Source organism: Aphelocoma coerulescens, chromosome 3 (assembly GCF_041296385.1).
Source record: "Aphelocoma coerulescens isolate FSJ_1873_10779 chromosome 3, UR_Acoe_1.0, whole genome shotgun sequence".
Taxonomy (NCBI): Eukaryota; Metazoa; Chordata; class Aves; order Passeriformes; family Corvidae; genus Aphelocoma; species Aphelocoma coerulescens.
The window spans coordinates 78,418,008-78,437,047 of NC_091016.1; the positions used below are offsets into that span (position 1 = coordinate 78,418,008).

Consider the following 19,040-nt stretch of genomic DNA (forward strand, 5'->3'; position numbering starts at 1 on the left):
CTGAAATTCTAGCCAGCTCCCCATTAAACATTGACTCACTTTCTCACAAGGTATTGAAAATAGACCAAGATTTCAGTAGATCTCACATGCAGCATTTTCTTTGACCATAAGGAATATTACAATTGCCAATGACTTTTAAAAAAATTACCTGTGTTGTTGAAGTATGCTGTTAGTGACACACCAAGACAACTTTTCCATAAACCATTTTATTTGTAAAGCTTTTCAAAGTTGTGCAGTATTCCGCAAAGGTAAAGTGGACAGAATTCCAAGCCTGAAGAGTATGTGTTCAGAGAGTTTAATTTTTCCTTCTTCTGTTGATCTGATTAGAATTTGTACTGTAGTCAATGAAAAGGGTATGCCTATATCATCCAGAAAAAAAAAAAAGCTCTTCAGTAAAATGCCTAACTTTACCACAAATTTTCAACAAGCAGTCCAGTAGAAGCAAATCCAAGAAAGCAAGGAACTATACAGAGAGGACATGAGGCTAACAAAATTTTGTGGCCCATTAGACTAATACATGATATTAATGATTAAGCCTTTTTGTTCTTTAATTTTCAACTAGTATTATTAAGACAGTTATTCAGCAGAAGGATTTGGCCTTAGGTCAGAAAGATGAGATAAACAGGATAACCATTAAAACACAAAAACATATGGTATCGCCAACTGCGTGAAGATCAACATTAGATTAAATCCCATTCAGTAAGCAGTGTTTATGCATCTCTCAGCCAGACAGGATGTTCTACTGATGTTTCAGACTGGGCTCCAGCTGAGTCGTATGAACTACAAGGGCTGCATCTGACTGCTGAGCAGATGAGTCACATTTCCAAAGGTGAAAACCACAGATTTTACTTGTTTACCGTGAGGAGTGTTGAGAGCATCTAACCTAAATTTGATAATACCTACAGTAGAAGTTTTCTAGACTGCTATTAGTTGTCAATATATAGGTTCCCTCCTAATTCCAAGCAGTATGAGAGAGGGAAAGAAAGTAGACTAAATGTCTAACTAGTGAAGCTAGAGAAAAGCAACACATCCAATTCTCACGTCCACGCTTATTTAAAACACCGGTTCCAGACTTAACATTTTCCTTTTTTACGTTCACCTTATGGCTGGGGACTGGCTCCTTTACAAATTAAATTCAAGTGTGGTTTATCATTCAATGAAGAGTGGATGGGACTTGACTGGCTGTTGTCTGGAACATGGTTGACACATAACTGCTACTCTTAAAGGTAGGCAAGTGAAAGAAAGTGGCAGTCACTACCTGTCAAAGCCCTCTGCCCCTGCCAATCCCCAGCTGCACAAAGCTAAATTTTTGATGGCAGACTTTTAGTGTAGGATTTCTCTAGCCTACCTTGTCACTGTCTCCACTGTGAACATCTGATCAGGGACATATGTAGTGTTGGTAGGTGGGAACAGCAGCACAAATTACTTTAAACATTAACATTTATGATGAGATAAATGATACTGAAGGAGCCCACATGACTAGCTTAGATGTACGATTGAAAACTCTAGACACTTAAAATTTGGTGAAATTAATCCCATCCTTGGATATTAAGTTGAACATCTTAAGATAATTTTTAATCTGACGTCAAACCTGGAATTTGTTTTGATCCTATTGCTAAATGAGGAAGCATGAAGAATACATTGTCCTAGCATGATCATTCATCTCTCTTGGCAGTGAAATAACTAACAGTGCTGGCAACATTCTCATTCAGCTTCAAAGTCAACACCTCTTTCAAATGAGCAGGAACTGCTTCAAGCCATTCTTTTAGGCTGTCTTCAGGCGTGGTTTGATACCACTACACAGGTCAAGTATTTCATATTGCACACATTATCATAGGATCTAAGCACCTCAGAGTTCCTTCCTTTGTTTATGTAAATTTAATATCTTCCAGATCACCTTTGCAATCTCAAGAACTCAATTTTGCTTTCAACAAAAGTTTGGATCATCAGAGAAGCAAATGTTTTACCAAATAAACCTCATCAGGTAGTTGTCTAGAAGCAGATTTTGGTTGTTTGCTCAGTGGCCACTCACTTGACTTTTCAGGCTGCAAAAAGTTGAAAAAGGAAAAAACTACTACCTCTGACAATACTACCTGGAGTGAAAAACCACCAGGAATAGATATTACACTAATCTTGCTCACTTGATTTTTAAGAATTCTAATTTCTATGGAAGTTAAATTAACTTTGTTGATCACTGTTGTCCATTCGTCCCTTTGAAACTGTTTCTGTATTAAGGACTATAGCAAGGGCTAGCAGGTGGTAGTGGCCCCATTTCAAGGTATGATTTACAACACTCAGCATTTTACTTACTAGGTAAGCAAAACTGTGTATCTAAGGGAGTCAGTTCAAATATTAAGGCATATGAAAACTGTTAACAAAGTCTTCCATGTAGAAAGTCTACTTGCCTTTGCAAATTGAACAGATTTGTGTTGAGAAATACAACATTAAAAATCTGACATTTTAAGACTGATATGGGGGTACTAAATACAGCAAAGAATAGTTTTGGGCTGTACATATTTGCATGGAAGTATATAAATGATACAGGACATTAAGTATATGATAAATAATTTCATGCATCTACCTTGCAGCTGTCACAAAAGGACCTAATTTCATTCTACTTTTCTGCTCACAGAACTGCTTTAATATATAGAAGATTAACAAATGTGATAGTTTTTCTTTTTTTTAAAATTCTAAATTATTGTCCTCAGCCTACATCTACATTTTAAATATCATCTGAAATCCTGAATTTAAAGTTGGGTATCCCACAAGAAAAAATCCAGTCTGTTGCAGGTCAGTAAAGAAAAAACAATTACATAGTCTCTCTGGCTCACTTTTCTCCAATTGATAGGTTATTTAACACACAATTCATTCCATGTATGGTAATATGGGTAAAATAGACTTCAGCAACATTTAGTTTGCAATGACTGTATTTTGTGAAATAAACATAATGATTCTTGTTAGCACCATTGAATATCTCCTCTCTTTCAAAAGCAGAATTAAATTAATCCTTGTGTTGACAGAGATTTTTTTAAAGTTAAATAAATCCTGTATCAATGGCCTTCCTCTAAATATGTATTTACTTTGTGGTTAAATAAAAATATACCACTTGTTCAGAAGTAAGCACACACATAGGCCTTGCACTCTCTATTTATACTCTGATAAAATCCATCCCTACCAGACTAAGGGGATAACCATTACTTTACGTATAAAAAAAAAATAAACTGGTACAGAAAGAAGGATTTATAGTATGGCATATATCCACACAAATCAATTTAATTAAGGAATCCTAAATTGCTCTCCCTATTACTTAGGCTGAGCAAGACAAGGTGCTACCCCTGGCCAGCCTCACCCGTGAGGAGTACGAGGTTACCTTATAGCTGGTCATTCATAGTGCAGCATTTACTTGAACGCCAAATGTGAATCATCCAGATCCAGTGGCTCCCAAGTGCTCTTTGTCCTCCCTCTGGCACAGCATCTTTCATAACTCAAGAGATGCACATAGACTAAGATTCCTCTCTGGGATTCCTAGATGCATTCCCTGAGACAGATAAAATTAATAATCAATTTTCTTTATCATCATAATGATCTTCCGAATTATTTAAAATAAAGACTATGTAAAGATTTTTCATTACAGAAGCTTCTGATCACAGCACTGTGACATAACAGATGCAGTATCAGTTTTCAGGTAGAATTATTCAGTATATAAAAGGTCTAACTGTTTAGGTGTCTGTCTGTGTCTTACATTTTAGTTAGAAACACTTTAAAGGAAACACTTCCCTCCTTCTCTCATCAGGGTGAAATCAAGGTCATCTTATTTAAACTCCCTGGGATAGTAATATTTAAAATTAAATGACACTCCACCTAATTATTTTACTAAAAACCTTCAATTCCTCCAAGCTCTTCAAGCAACATCTAAACCATTAAGAAGTTGCCAACTGTTTGAATAATAAACTACACAGAGTACCACCCTTTGAGGGAAAGCTTGCATGTTCAAATTGGGCCAAATAAGCAACAAGACAATATAAACCCAAGCCATTTAAACCACATGAATAATTCCCAGACACTTAGAAATCTGATTTATAACCATGCATAGGCAGTGCTATCGTCATTTCAGAATTCACTTTGCTGGAATTTACTGAGGGATACTGCTGTGTACTAACAGGGTTTTACAATTAATAAGACCTATAATGCTACTGACTGGGCATGAAAACAGTGTACTAAATTATGTACAATTCTATTTGAGGTAAATTTGCTATGGAGAATAACACTATTAATCATTAAGTCATCTCAGGTTTCTGTATTATCTGAACATACTTAGTATTCCCACTAAGAAAGCCACCCCTGACATAAGGAAGTGATCTTAAAAATAACCTGGGACCCTTAGTTTTACAGAAAGAATGTTTGCTGACCTTTAACGACCCACTTTGTTCCCAGATTTTGTAGCTTTGTAGTTCCTTTGATCTTAAGGCATTTTTCTAATTGTATTTCTGCAGGATATTTGATGTGCTGCCACCAGTCAGTAGAAAAGCAGGAGCTAAAGGACTACCAACCCTTTCTTATACCTACTGTTATATTTCCACACATACAAGAGGACCTTTTTTTTTTTTTTCATTAGTTAGCTTAATATTCCAAAGGCATGTGGAAAAAGTTGAACAAGAAGAAAAGTAATTATTCTCACATAAGGCTGTTTACATGTGAATGGTTGTGGAGTAAATACAGACCTGTAAGTTGTGCTTGCACATGAATTATTGTGCGGGTTACTACAGAGCTTTAACTTCAGACCATCTTTTACTTTATTCAATGTAATAACTTGCACCCACACAGCAAATGGGAATAGTTAACCTGGTGTCAAATCTTATTGCAGAAACACTTGTTAAAACCCTGCTCACCTGTATACATCCAGCCTCCTATCTGCTTTTCTCCTTGGAAAAATAAAGTTGTTCTTTATTCAGTGTTAGAAGGGTTGATCCACTCCAATTTAAATACAATTAGCAAGATTGTTACACAAGTTGCAGTTGCCAGATCTTTGTAGCTGGTAATACCTCTGCCAAAGTACACACTACTTTTTGGTTTCAGTATGACTTTGCAAGGCTATTGGTTGGAAAAAGCAGATTTTTGGTTGTGCAATTAATCCAAGCATAGCCAGGAGTTACAGACACTTACAAAAAACTCCAACCTTGTGTTTGACTTCAGCTTTCACAGTAGGACTGATGCTCTCAGGGTAACCTCCAAAGGGATTTGAGAGGAACTTTTTCCCATTTTGCTTTTCCTGATGTGCAGGGTCAGTGTGAGAGAGCTAGACTTCTGATTTTTTAGAGTCAAGATGCGTGCTTCTTGTAAAGATGAGATGTCACTCTCCTTTTGGAGAGCAATATATGTATGAAATATTAACTGGAAGCACTTATTGTCACAGGAGGCTTGATGTCTGTTCTCTGGTTAGACATCAACTTACTCTGGTTGTATCCAAACTCAATCTCCCACATTTCAAAGCTTTGCTGATGCAGAGAGACCCGGTGTTCCTAACTCTGGATTTCTCAAGCAGATTGCCAGGTGCAGATCCAATGTTTAACTCCATTCTCACTACCTCTTCTCTCTCCTACCCCGAAACCAACCCTCCTAATTACCTGGATTAATTCCTCCTGACTCTGCTCTTTCCTAAATATGTGGTTACGTAACAACAGTTTTCAGAAACAGGTTTGATGTTAAAGTAAGGAGCACAGGCTTAGAGCAAAAATTTCTTACCCATTAGCATGTAAGAGTTACAGGTTTGTTTGTTTTTTAAACAAGCTTTTGAACACAGTCCCTGTGGTCTGCCAAAATTATTCACCAGCAGCAAATCCTGGCCTTACTTTGAAGCCTGAGGCCAGACAACCCCTCCAGACTTCTGCTTCAACTGGCTTGTTTCTGGTGGTCTAGACACTCCCTCACTCAAGGAAGCACTTTCTTCTCTGACAGTGAGAGGACTTGTAACTCAGGGTGTCCCAGAGCACAGGCCACTGATGACAAACACAAGGGAAGACTTTGCACACTTCTGGTCTGCGTACAATAGCTTGGGAAAGGACCTTGAGTTAAAAACTGTTACACTCTCAGTCTAGGAAGAAATTCTCTCATCGTATTTTGATGGTATCAGTACAACTGGAAAGTAAAACACAGTATTTCGATCAGTTTCAAATATTAAGTGCTTAAAAGTAAACCTGGCTTTTTGGCAGGACCCTGAGTACCTCTTCCAATTTTTTTTTTTTTTCTCCTTTCAGCCCTCAGTCTCACATCAGGACAACTAAACTTTGAGCCACACAAAGCTAGATAATCTTGCTTCATATCCAATTCATGCTTCTCCAGGCAAAATGGTCACCAAAAATTATTTAAGGAATGTTTTCCCCCCGCACTTACTGGGAACTTCTGTACCCCCTTCTGGCCCAGCCATTTCTGTAACGTCAGCTTGGACCTCCTTGTTAACCCTTCCTCCTCCCTACATTGGGTGTTACCAATCCCGAGACATAAAACTCACAACATTCCCTAAATAACACATTGTAGTTAGCCCTACAGAGCCATTTCAATGTGAAAATGAAAGAGAAATTCAGGCAAGGAAAAGGAAAGTATCAATGTATTTGTCCATTAGCCATTGTTCTGTCTTGCTGGCTTTTACATCATTCCTGAAACTTTTCCCTTTCACAGCAAAGAACCTGACTCAAGCTTACATTGATTTCTCAGTAGCAGTCTTCTCTTCTAACCTCCTCCAGAAGTCTGTAATTTAATGCATATATTATCTGTATCTGCATGCTCTGCTTTTTTTTTTTTTTCCTTCTGAAATTAAACAGGTCATTTCCCATAGATTTGTAACAGCAGGAAACACCCTCTTATATTGACTTTAATTTCAGCTTTCCATGTCAATGCATGTCAGGAACATTTGATGTGACAGGAAACAACCCCAAAACAATGCAGATTCTGCAATACCATTAAAACAGGACCAAAAGTTCCCGTGCTTCTTGTTACAGCAGCGAAACAGAGTTAACTGCAGAGTGAACAGAACAGTGTTCTTTTCTCCTTAATGTATGACAACACTGATTTCACACACCGAGTAGCTCTGGCATCTGATCTGTTAGTAGCTGACAGGAAACCTGAACACAATTTCCAGAGGTGTTTTTATGCTCACTATCTTTTTATGGAGACTCAGCAACTGCAAACTCCGCTTTCTGTACGCCTTAAAGGCCGCCTAAGGATAGCTAACAATGCAGGAATTGCCATCTGCTGGCCAAGCCGGGAATGGGCTTCGTCCGCAATTTATTACTACATCTCCCTGACTAAATTTGGAAATGGATTTGAGCAAAGGAGACGGTGCCACTGCCAGCTGAGCCTGCCCGCAGGACAGAAGTATGTACATACTTTTCCAACTCACGCTGGAAAGGGGGGGAAAAACTGTAGAGCAGATGAGTTCGGTGATCCACGATGTTGAAGTACTGATTTTAAAATAGACAGTAAAATAGTTATCTTCCCTCCTGGAAATTACACTTTAATTTTTATACTTTCGTGTGACAAAAAGAGAATGTACGGGTGACAAAACCCTTGCTGCTGGGAGAGGAAGGCCAAGTGTCTGCAAATTTCTGTGTCCAGATAAGAGCTGGCTAGAGGCAGCAGGGAGGCACCACAGTAATCCCTGCCCATTCTCAACCAAAATCCTGTGTAGCACAGCACAGACATCCCCTGACTCTCTTCTCTCATCTCCTTTTTCACAGCTGTGACTTTTCATGTCCCAAGCCCTTCTGTCTCCAAACTCCTTTCACAAACCACCTCCCAGCTCTCAGTGTCAAAGCATTTCTCCTTATTCTTTCAATCCAGAACCTCTCATATTTTTCATCTTCTTTCCCATCCTTCCTTAAATTTTCTTTTCTACCACGTCTTCCTCCTTTTCCCCTAACTCTTCATGCAGGCACATGAGGCACAGACCATCTCACTGCACAGCTGGTTTGTAAAGAAGTAAGCAATAACTTTCTCTTAGTATTCCCCAGCCTTAGTGGAATTATGATATATGGAGTTTTTTCTATCACTTATATTTTCTAGCAGCAGTTCCATAGCTTAAGTCCCTGTGTTAAAAAATTGCATCCTTCTATGTGCCACCTATTTTCTTCATTGCACAGTCCCAAGTTAATTAATTATGTCTTTTCCTATACAAGAACAAAAGGGGCAAGAAAAATGGCCTCAAGTTGTACCAGGGGAGGTTTAGATTGGGTATTATGAAGAGTTTCTTCACAAAAAGGGTTGTCCAGCATTGGAACAGGCTGCCCAGGGAAGTCGTTGAACCCCCATCACTGCAGGTATTTAAAAGACATGTGGATATGGCACTTGGGACATGGTTTAGTGCTGGGTTAATAAATGGTTGGACTCAATGCTCCTTGAGGTATTTTCCAGCCTAAATGATTCTGTGATCTCCATGTCATCCATGAATTCCTATTTTTTTGCAATATTTATTTTCAGTTATACCCTTTCCAAGCAGGAGAGCTAATTGATTTATTCTTCCTGTAGAATCCATTTCATATCTTCAGGCCATCTTTGGCTTTCTCTGAACTACTCCTGTTATAGCCCTTTTCAAGGTGGAGAACAGGGATAGCTGAACTGCACACAGCAGGCAGGGTATGGGCACACTTTGGATTTATATAGCACCAAATTTTTATACTCTATTTAATTTTCCTTCTACTCATTCTGATTTCCCCATTCTAATTCTTAACATTTGATTTCCTTTTTTGACTCTATCAGGGTGACTTTTTCCCTCTCTACTACAATTGCAAGGTCTCATTCCCCCATTTTGTTTTAAATTAATGTCAGTTTTGTTCATTGTTTGTATGTAACAACAATGCATTTAATTTGTGTAGCATTAAAATGCACATTCCCAACAGTCTTCTGGATGTCTTTGTAGATGCCAGTCATCTTTATAACATCAGTCAAACTTCATCATAATAGATTATCAAACTACAAGTTATGGGAGAACTTAGCCATAGCTCCCTAAACCATGTCTAACTGACACATGGTATCATAGGATCATCGAGGCTGGAAAAGACCTTTGAGATCATTGAGTGCAACTGTAAAAATTTTACTGCCCTGTCCACCACTAAGCCATGTCCCTAAACACTGCATTTACAAGTCTGAAGCTGAGCAAATGCCCCAGCTGCAGATTTCTTGGAAGGGTCCTCCTGTTTCTGGAGCTCTTTCATCTGCTGGCATTGGCGTTGCCAAGACAGTGCTGCACATAAATATTCAGCCTCCAGCTGAACAATAATCTAAGAAGTGAAAATCAAAAAGAAAGTGTTGCACAAGTCAGAATTAGTCATGTAAAAATACCTTTGATATTACACACAATTCTCAGAAAGAACATAACCAGAAAGAGTACAAAGAGGACAAATAAGCAGTATTTGTCCTGTTTTACAGTTTCTGTGTGAAAAATATTTAAATTGACCAAGACACTTCAGCTTGGGAAAGAAACCAGTAAGGAAACTGAGGCCTGTAAAGTCATGATAGGTGTGAAACAGGTGAAGGGAAATGTTTATCTGAGAACACTCAAATAAAAGACCTAAGGAAGATCAGAGAATATGATCAGACCTCAAGTTTAACCCAGTAATTCCTATGCCACTCAACAAAACTAAATTATTAAACTAACCAATACAGAGTGTTTAAGATGCCAATATTACATACTTAACCAAACAATAGGAAGCATCATAAAAGAAAGATGCAGTAACAACAAAACACAATAAAAAGATTACTTCCAGCTCAGGAACTTTTCAAATTGTGGATTTCTCTATACTAGGAAATAGCAGGAGAGGTACTGAATTAAAGCTCCTTTGAGTTTCTCCCTGTTCTCATACTCTTTCCCAAAATACCAGGAACTTAATGCTCATTGTAAACTTCCAGGGTGAAGCACAAATGCAGTTCCCTGCTACCACAGACACTGCAGTGTATTTTCCCATATTTGAGGAAATCACAGGGACAACCCATCCAGCATGTAAGAGGTAAGTCTCACCCCTGGGAAAGGAAGTGTCTAAATCATGTCCCCTCACATGAAAAGGACTCTTGATGATAGTTGAGTATAGTTCTTTTTTGCCTTGTGACATGGGTGGAAATTCAAAATGTGTAGAAGTACAAATGTCAAAGTAAAGCATTGTGCTTTTACTAAACTGAATTTCTTTTTCTTCAAAGAGTAAGATTGATATTTGCATTATTGGTAATATTATACTGAATATAAAGGTATGAATGTTTCCATGGTAACAAATCAACTTTCTCCTTTCCTCAGAGTTTTCATGCAATGGAAAGTTTGACCTTTTAATTCTGACTTGGAACAACTCAAAGTTTGCAAATGTTGTGATTCTGAGAAATTCCATTTTTCTAATAGCTTATTCTTTATCACAGACTGACTACGAAACACCAGTGTGTTTGTTTGGAAAAGGAAGGTTCCTGTCACTTGAAACCATTCATCTTGGAGATATCTTTATTCACACAACTTCTAAACCTTAGTGATCCCATTGAGATCTCTCCCTCAGCAGGAAGTGAGAGTGGCAGTGAGCTCACTGAGACTTTCTGGTCCATGGAAGCTGGACGTATCCCACACCCAAACTATCGATCTAAAACAACAAACTGCCTTAATCATGCAAGTACTTCTTGGCAAGTACAAAACACAAAGGAGGAGTAACGATTCCCAAACAGAGAAATGTCTGTTCTCATTAAGGTTTTCCCTCAGTGTGGGGAAAACAAGGAGCAGGGTTCTCCAGAACACACTGTGTTCAACTCTCTTCTGCAATGCATGGTTGCAAGTAAACAGGAGAGATTGAAGGACAAGGTCTTAAAGCTTGTTTGTTTTATAAGTAGAAGCTACCACCATTCAGGAAAGCCACGTTCAGTCTCTGAGTAAATCTCCAAGTCAAGTGTCTGGTTCAGTGTCCAAGAGGAGACATAGAAGACCAGAAAGTTTCTGATTTCAGTCATCTGGCTTTCATTGTGAGAAAAACACCTCTGCTATTGCCTTGTCTTAATAATATGGCTGTTCTTTCTTAACACTCGTTTTGCTGACAGAGTTTGGGCCCATGGAAACTAGCTCTTTACCTAGTAGGTTTAAAAGTTCATCCTGTTCTACCTTTTAATAGAAAAGCAAAACTTTCCTGTAAACTCAGCTCCCAGAATTGATTACAAAAGCTGGCTCTGACCAAATGCTGGCACCATTTTCATAAACCACAAGTTTTGACAAGCTTTTTCCTTCTTCTCTGCTAGCATTTATTACATCTTTTTCTCCAGGCATACTAGTCAGGTGGCATAAATCTCCTGCCACAAGCACAAGTTCCTAAAGGAACATGAATTACCTTTGACAGAATGTCATGCATGAGATCATCTTTAGGGTAGGTTTATTGTGTCCTATGCAGCTCACATGCTGAAAAAGAATTTCACCTTTCATTTTTTGATAATTGTCTTTTAACTCTACTTTTTCCTTAACATGGACAGCTTTGTCTACACATGCTTAACCTCACTTAACCACATAGGCCACAGAATAGATTTCCTTCCAGGAACTGAAAGAAAAGTAACTAAGAACCTAATCAGCTATTTCATCCTGAAAACAGCAACATGCATCTAATGAAATTTAGATGAAATTTAAAATATTTTTCATATCTGGAGAAAATAACTAAATCTGTCTTCAAAAGATTTGAGGCTCATGCTAAGACGTAGTGTTAGCTTTCCAAGCAAAACATACATGAAGTATTTCTAATCATGCTCAGACTAGAACAAGCCCAACTTAATCTTTTATTCAAATTCATTAAGCAATATCACTTAATGCAGTTCAAAAAGTCTTGTTCATGGCATGGCTCCATAGCATCAGAGGGAAAAGAAGTATGTTGAAAAATCTTCATAGCAGAGAAAATCCTTCCAGATAAACCAGAAGCCACTTAGGGAGTTTTGTCAGGAGATTACTCCTGATTAGCAGGAGAAGTTTCCTGAATATAATTTTGAAGGTTGTCTTAAAACCAATCTGGACAGATTTCTTAATGTTTTGCTAAAAGAGGCACAGAAATGACCTAGCATCTTTCTTACAAGAATGATGACCAGGGTTGAGTGGTGTTGGTGTTTGTTGAAAAAGCTCAGCATTTCTGAGAGGTTTTCTTTGCAAAGAAAATGAAAAATAGTAAGTGGTTCCACTTAGGTCAACTTTTTCCTGACTGAGGGACGCTGGCAGCTGTGCCAGCTCCACCACAGCATAAACAGCAGAAGCTTCAGCCACAGGAAGGTACATGGAAACCACCAACAGAGACCACACTAACAAGGAATTAATGACTTCCACGTTTTATCTTTGTTCCCAAAGCAAATCCATTTGGTAAAAGTCAGCTAACCTTTGCTATCACATCTGTAAAAAAGCGCTAAAAGACATCGCCACCGGGAAAGCTGTTATGAAGCTGACTGGCAAGTATAGGTCTCAAACCCCATCCACTTCCTTAAGAACAAATTCAGAGCCATAGTAATTCTCAAACTTGGGCACTGTCTTACAGATATTGCTGTAAGCAGCAATACACGTGGCAGGAGTTCCCTTACATCTCCCGTCCCACCCCAGCCTTTTGTTTCCTCCCCAGCACAGCAGTGCACATCCAGCTGTGCTGCGAGCCAGGTCAGGGAGCTGAGCCAGGCTTCAAAACAAAGTAAAACCCCTTCCCTCTCCCCCACCCTGCCTTTTCAAGCGAATTCAATTCCCTGACCTGATTGCCAGTCCCACAAACAGCTGCACCTTCCTAACTCCTTATGTCAGCTCTGCTGCTGCACTCCTCACTTGTTGTTACCTATAAAGCATTTGGTTTGTAGGTTTATTTGATTTTTTTAAGAAATGTCATTATGTATGACCTACTGCCTCCGAGAAACTGGAGAAGGCTAATGGCAGGAAGGGTGGGTATCCCTCTCTCTCTCTCTGGGAGGAAGGAAAGCAAGAAGGAAGTGCCTAGCAGTTACCACATCTCTGAATCTTTCTTCAAGGGAGCCTTTCTGCATGGCCCTGAAGAGGTGATCATCTGAAACACAAAGAGAATCCCCTCACTGATCAACTACAGAACTCACTTGAGTTGTACTACTGTTTTCCCTACAATATCCCAGGAGCCTTAGGTACTTCAAGTATGTTCAGAGAAGAAAGGAAAAAAAGAAACAAGAAAAAAAGAAGGAAACCATCTACAAACTTCTTTTCACAACATAACATATAAACCCTAACATTTCTTTCAAATAACCCTGTTGAGCAAGGAATTATTCCTGTGTGCAAAATAAGCCAACAGGAGCTGAAATCTATTGCCTCTTGTGAATTAAAAGCTCATTACTGTTTATTGGCATGCTGCATGTGCACTTTGGAGAGCCTCATTGATTCTTCATAATAATCTGTTTTCAACTGAAAAAAAAATTAAATGACAGCAATGGGAGGTGAATGCAAGTTCTGCATCACACTCTTGGCAGCAATCTGTCCCAAGACAGACTCCCTGATACAGCAGCTGTGACTGCCCATCTTCAGCAGTGACTCACACCAAACAAGTGAGAGGCTCATGAGAACTTTGCTTAGAGATGTTTGGGGTGAATTTATACTGCCAAATATCTCACATTTCTTTGTTGCATTGGGAAACTAGTTTCTGTCACATGCAAGAACATGACACACCAGGGGGGAGAGAGGAGACATTTTGCCTGAATTTTTTCTTCCTCCTCTTCACTTCTGTCGTCCCTTCCTCACCTTCCTCCAGAGGAGAGAGCAACTTTGAGGCAAAGGAGCTCACTGGAATGAAAGTTGCCACTGGAATGAAATATTAGGAATTCGCAAAGCTGAAAAGATGCAACTACTCATGGACTTCTTTGGATTAGAAAAACAGAGACCCTGACTTAGTACAAGGAACATGCCTTCATCTGAAAAACAAGTGGAGAGGGAAAAGGGTTTTAGAATATCTTTTGGCAACACATGACCTTGGGCCCCAGCATGCCTATCTACAGCTAACACACATAATCACTGTTGCAGCAATAATTCCAGGGCATACAGCAGCAGCAGTAATTCTCCTGCCTAGAGGCCAGCAGCAGAGACCAGTGGTTTAATTTTGCAGATTTAAAAGGGGGAGAAATAACGCCAGTACCTAAAGCAGCCTTAGAATTGATCAAAGAGCTCTGCCTCCAGTGACAGCCCTTTCACTGCATGCTTGCTGAGCACTGCCTTCTCTAGGGAGTACATCTAAATGTCAGGAAACAGGCAGAGAAACTTAGATTCTGAAGTTCACCTTACTTTGCATTGCAGCACTGTATATGTGAAAAATGCAGTTTGTTGTGCATAAACAGTAAAAGACAAGAAACTCAGCTTCTTGCCAGCACAAAGAGATGTTCTGGACAAACAGTGGGAAAGGGGTCACTGCAGCTCTGTCATGTTTGCTTTGGAGGCTTTGAGGGGGAAGGGAGTCAAGAGAAGGAAACTGCAACAATCAAAACAGAAGACAGGGCCCATACGGACGTACTTCAGGATCATGGATGGAGTCAGAAATCCAGATTTCATAGGTGATGTGTTGCAACACAGAAAGAATTATGGGATTATCAAGAGGGAAAGTTGGTACTAAACAAGATTTTGTCATTAAGCATGCATACTCCCTGTTAACTTCTACTAAAAACTTTATGTCTACTTCCCCTTAATTACTTTGTGCTTATCTTGGGGGGGGAGATCAAGTAAATGGGATATGACTGAAAGTCAAACAAAACAAGAAATGAAGAAGAGATGCCTTAGAAATTTTTTGATCAGAGAACATCTGCTCTGTTCACTGATTGCTCTGAGTAGATGATGCCCATGTTATTTAGGACAAATCTTAATCCCAGATTACCTATAAATTTTTCCTCTCCCAATACCCACCTTCATTTCTTTGCCCACACAGAACTTAGATCCCTCCTGCCTACCATGATCTCCAAGATAAGCAATTTCCAACCTCATCAGGTAGGTCTCTAAGAAACCCTATGTGCTCCCAAAATTTTGGAGTTTTTGACAGATTCTTCTCACTATGTTCTGTATAGATGTGTGAGAGCAAAGCTGTTCTTGCTATATAGTGTTAGTCATATTGCTAACTTGGAACATTCATCCTTTTAGAAAGGCAATCCTACAGAGACTTCACATTCAGAAGCCTCATGTCTCTTTTCCATGTACATTTTTAGGAAACCTGACTTCTGATGCAACTGACCTATTTCTCAGCCATGTCTTTGGATTGCATCTGGGATGTGTCAGCACTGCTAGAGGCACTTTAGCAAAGTTCAAAAGGAGGAGATAAATTGCACTGGGGGACAGGGGAGAACTCTCTGCACCATGTGTAATACACATGTTAACATATATTATGTATGGCTCTGTTATATATATAATGCACAGCTAACATTTTCCACTTTCTTCTCTTTAATAATGAAAACATCTCTAACAGAGTTCTGCTCTAGTCTCCTTACCCTGCTCCCCTGCTCCTTCATGTTTGATAGCATCTAGAATAAGCCTTTTTTCTGCTGGCTGGAGGATGCAGCAGTCAGTGCGATACCCAATGTGTCTGCCATGTCCTCTTTTCATGCTCTTTTCTAACCCTCCCCAGCTGCAACCTAAACAGTGGTGGAGGGAAACCCTCACAATCAAACCCAGAAAGCACTTACTGAAAACAAATAAGGTTGCTAAGGAACTGTGAAGATAAGCTCAAACCTACCAAGTCCAGGAAGTTCATATGCTCTTTTCAAATGCACACCACTCATTGCTCTCTTTGCTCTCAGTGCTCAGTCTGTCACATTATACTACCACAGAGCTAAGGCTGTGAGTGTGTGCATGCAGGACAGATACCCAAAAATGTGGGAATCCCAAGAACCTAGCAGGTTTCAGCACTCAGTATCTACCTCTCTTCCTGCTTTTTATAATTACACCACACCTAAAAAGAGCCAAGAAGACTTAAAGTGCAGGTAGGCTATATATGTGTATCAGCAGTTATCTATAATGACAGGAGCCTGGCTAGCAGCAGCACCCAAAGACACCAGCTGCACAGCTGGGCAACATCAGCATAGAGACCAAAGGTCACAGAAGGCACAAATTGTACCCTCCTTGCCCTTGCCATCCTGCCAGCTAGACTAAAGAGAGTGTGGGCTTGACTGCTGATTTCCAGCTTCACCTCTGTTTTTCTACACAGGCACAGCCTCAGCAGTCATGCCTTGCCCACAGGGATTTTCTTCAAAACAAAGTTATTACTAAGCTCAACCCATAAATAAAGCTAACTCCTGTGTGTTGGGAGGTAGGAAGATGAAAGCCAGAGGAAAGGGATGAACATGCCAGTTATGCCTTGTCTATCCCAGGCAACCCCTGGGGCCATGTTTATGTGTTTTCAGAGCCTGGTGAACTCTGGAAGCAAGGAGCAATTGAGGTAAAGCAAGCCCCTTTCATCAGCTGCCCTTTGAGTACTGCACGTTCTGTTCCTCATGCACACAGCTACAGAAAAATTTCCCTACACTTTGAAAGACTCTGGGAAATAAGAACATTCCACTAGAAAGATTATATTTAGCCCTCCTATCACCATTCACCTTGAGTTAAATCAGATATTTGGAATGCAGCCATTGCCTAGGGAGCAGATGGGTGGCTATACCTGCTGTACCCTGAAATGACACCAGCCACCAGCCTTGTGGCTTTATCAGTGCTTCACAGCAAGGCTGAAACTTCTCCAAAGGGCATGAGGTCATCTCATTTGTTAACTTGGCTTCATCCTATCTCGTCATACAGAGTAGAGCAGCTCATTTCCGCTGTGAAAAACAAGAGAGCATTTCCACTTCCCACTCAAGAATTTGCACCAAAATGGCACTACTTTGAGTACTACAAAGTATTTATCAGAAATACAGCAAGTTTTAATCCTTGCTAACAACATAACCTGAAAGTGATTGGCATGAAAAAGCATAACCTAAATATTCTTACACTATATCCAGAAGAATTTCTCCTTGCCTCACACATCTGGTACATTTTGTCCGCCACATAGCTGTATTTCACCCGTACAAAAAGCTACATATAAAAGGGTATTCACACCAACAGCCACAGGTGATGGACATCAGGAACTTTAAGTTCCACCTGCAAAGGGCAAATAAACACCCCCCACTGACTGATTTCCCATGCTCAAGGACTTCTCACCTCTCTGAAGCTTTAAGTAACCACTCTCAGGTGTTGGAAGGTGTAGTAGCCCCAACCTGTCCAAGACTCCTCCTCATACAAGGAGCAAACCAGCATCAGCATTAAAAAAAACCCACACCAGGATGCAACAGCTTCTCTCTGAGAGCTCTACTGAACAACAGTTTCACTTTTTACATTAAGAGGCTACAGGATTTTATATGGTCTACAGTACTGCTAAGAAGTTAAGTTTTAAAACCCAAATTAAGCACCAAAATTAGCTTCCAAATTAGGAAAATTTTGAAAATTACAATCTTTTAAACTATGGGCACGCTGTCTTTTATGAATTTACAGTATTTTACTATTACTTTTATGACTTAAAGCTTGCAAAAGACAGCATTGCCTGCTAGTATGGTTCTTCTCCAGCTTTCAGACAAAAGCCTAGTGATTTGTACTTCAGAAAGATACAGTAGGAAATACAAATCTGAAGGAAATTTATGGAATCATCAATTTCTCAAGCATGTGGTTATAGATCGGAGAAAAGGGTTTGGAGAGAGCCATGCAAATACATCAGTGATGAATATGTTTGTGCCCCCAAAATGAACTCAAACTTTTAAAGCCCTCTCTTTTTCACACCACAGATTTTATCAAATGAGTACTGCAAGAATGTCATAGGTGGCATTTGCACAGCCACAGTTACAGCTCAGCCCAACCGTAAGGAAAGCGAAGCTGCCCAACAGCTTCCATCCAGGATGCAGAAGAAAATTGAAAATAACAAACCACCTATTTCTGATGTGACATTTCAGCTGATTAGAAAACGAGCAAGAAAAGATCAAGTATTAAAAACATAAGTAGGATGAGCAAGCTTGCTGTGTTCATGATAACATGTGTATACTTCTATAATAATTATGCTTTTAAAGGGCAGAGTAACAACTTCCAAAGAGACAAGCAGAATTTAAAAAGCCAGGTTTTTCAATATGTTCCAAAGCAGAACACCACACCTAAGTCTCACTAAACTCTTAAATTCTCATCCCCTTTAAACAAGTCTTTAGCTGAATCTGCACTAACTCATGAGCACAAACTTGGGAGGAAATCAGGGTAAGAAAAAAAAATATCTGTAAAAATGTACCTTTCACGGTTGCTTCACATACTTCCATTCTAGGCACAAATCAAGCAGCAAAGATTGAAATTCAACCTGTAAAGGTTTCATTTATGCCTAAAGTAAATATCAGGTACTTTGCTACCATGGTGATGAACACAGTAAAAACACCTTAAGCACTCCCAATCCTGCCAGTGCAAAGAAGGGCCCGGTGCAATAGGCAAAAGCAAAGCCTGGCCATCACACATGTATTGAGGTCACACCTGAGAAAATGGTTTAAAGTTTATTGAGTGTTGCAGTTGTGCAAAATCTGAAATACATAAACAATAAATGAACAGAGAAGTTGTGCATATTATGTGCCTTCACTGCTCTGGTCCTGCACAGAATTTGTAAGAACTGACTGATCAAGGGCTCAAACATAACAGCAATAAAACTAAAGTGTCTGGGGGGAGGGAACCTCAATCCATCCCACTCTGACCAGTTTGATGACAGCAAGAGATGCCCAAAGCCTGGACAGGGATTGCAGGTCAACAGGAGAGCACCTGAAGGGCAGCACAGAGGAATTTCAGCCTCTCCCACCAGCAAGCCACTTCATTGGAGATGCAATTTAAATGCCTCTATGCTAAAAGCACAAAGCATAGGGGATATTAGGAAGAAATTCTTCCCTGTGTGGGTGGTGAGGCACTGGAACGGGTTGCCCAGAGAAGCTGGGGATGCCCCATCCCTGGAAGTGTTCAAGCTCAGGTTGGATGGGGCCTTGAGCAGCCTGGTCTAGTACAAGGTGTCCCTCCTCATGGCAAGGGGGTTGGAACCAGACAA

At 39.7% G+C, this 19,040-nt stretch overlaps 1 long non-coding RNA gene across 1 annotated transcript; it reads right to left on the reverse strand.

Moving 5' to 3' along the window:
• Positions 1-200: 200 nt before the first annotated feature.
• On the reverse strand, positions 201-17,035 carry LOC138107315 (uncharacterized). The gene is made up of 3 exons (XR_011149402.1): positions 16,937-17,035; positions 3,371-3,538; positions 201-359 (listed from the first exon to the last, which is right to left on the reverse strand). It is a non-coding gene; the product is annotated as an uncharacterized lncRNA (long non-coding RNA).
• Between the last annotated feature and the right edge of the window lie 2,005 nt (positions 17,036-19,040).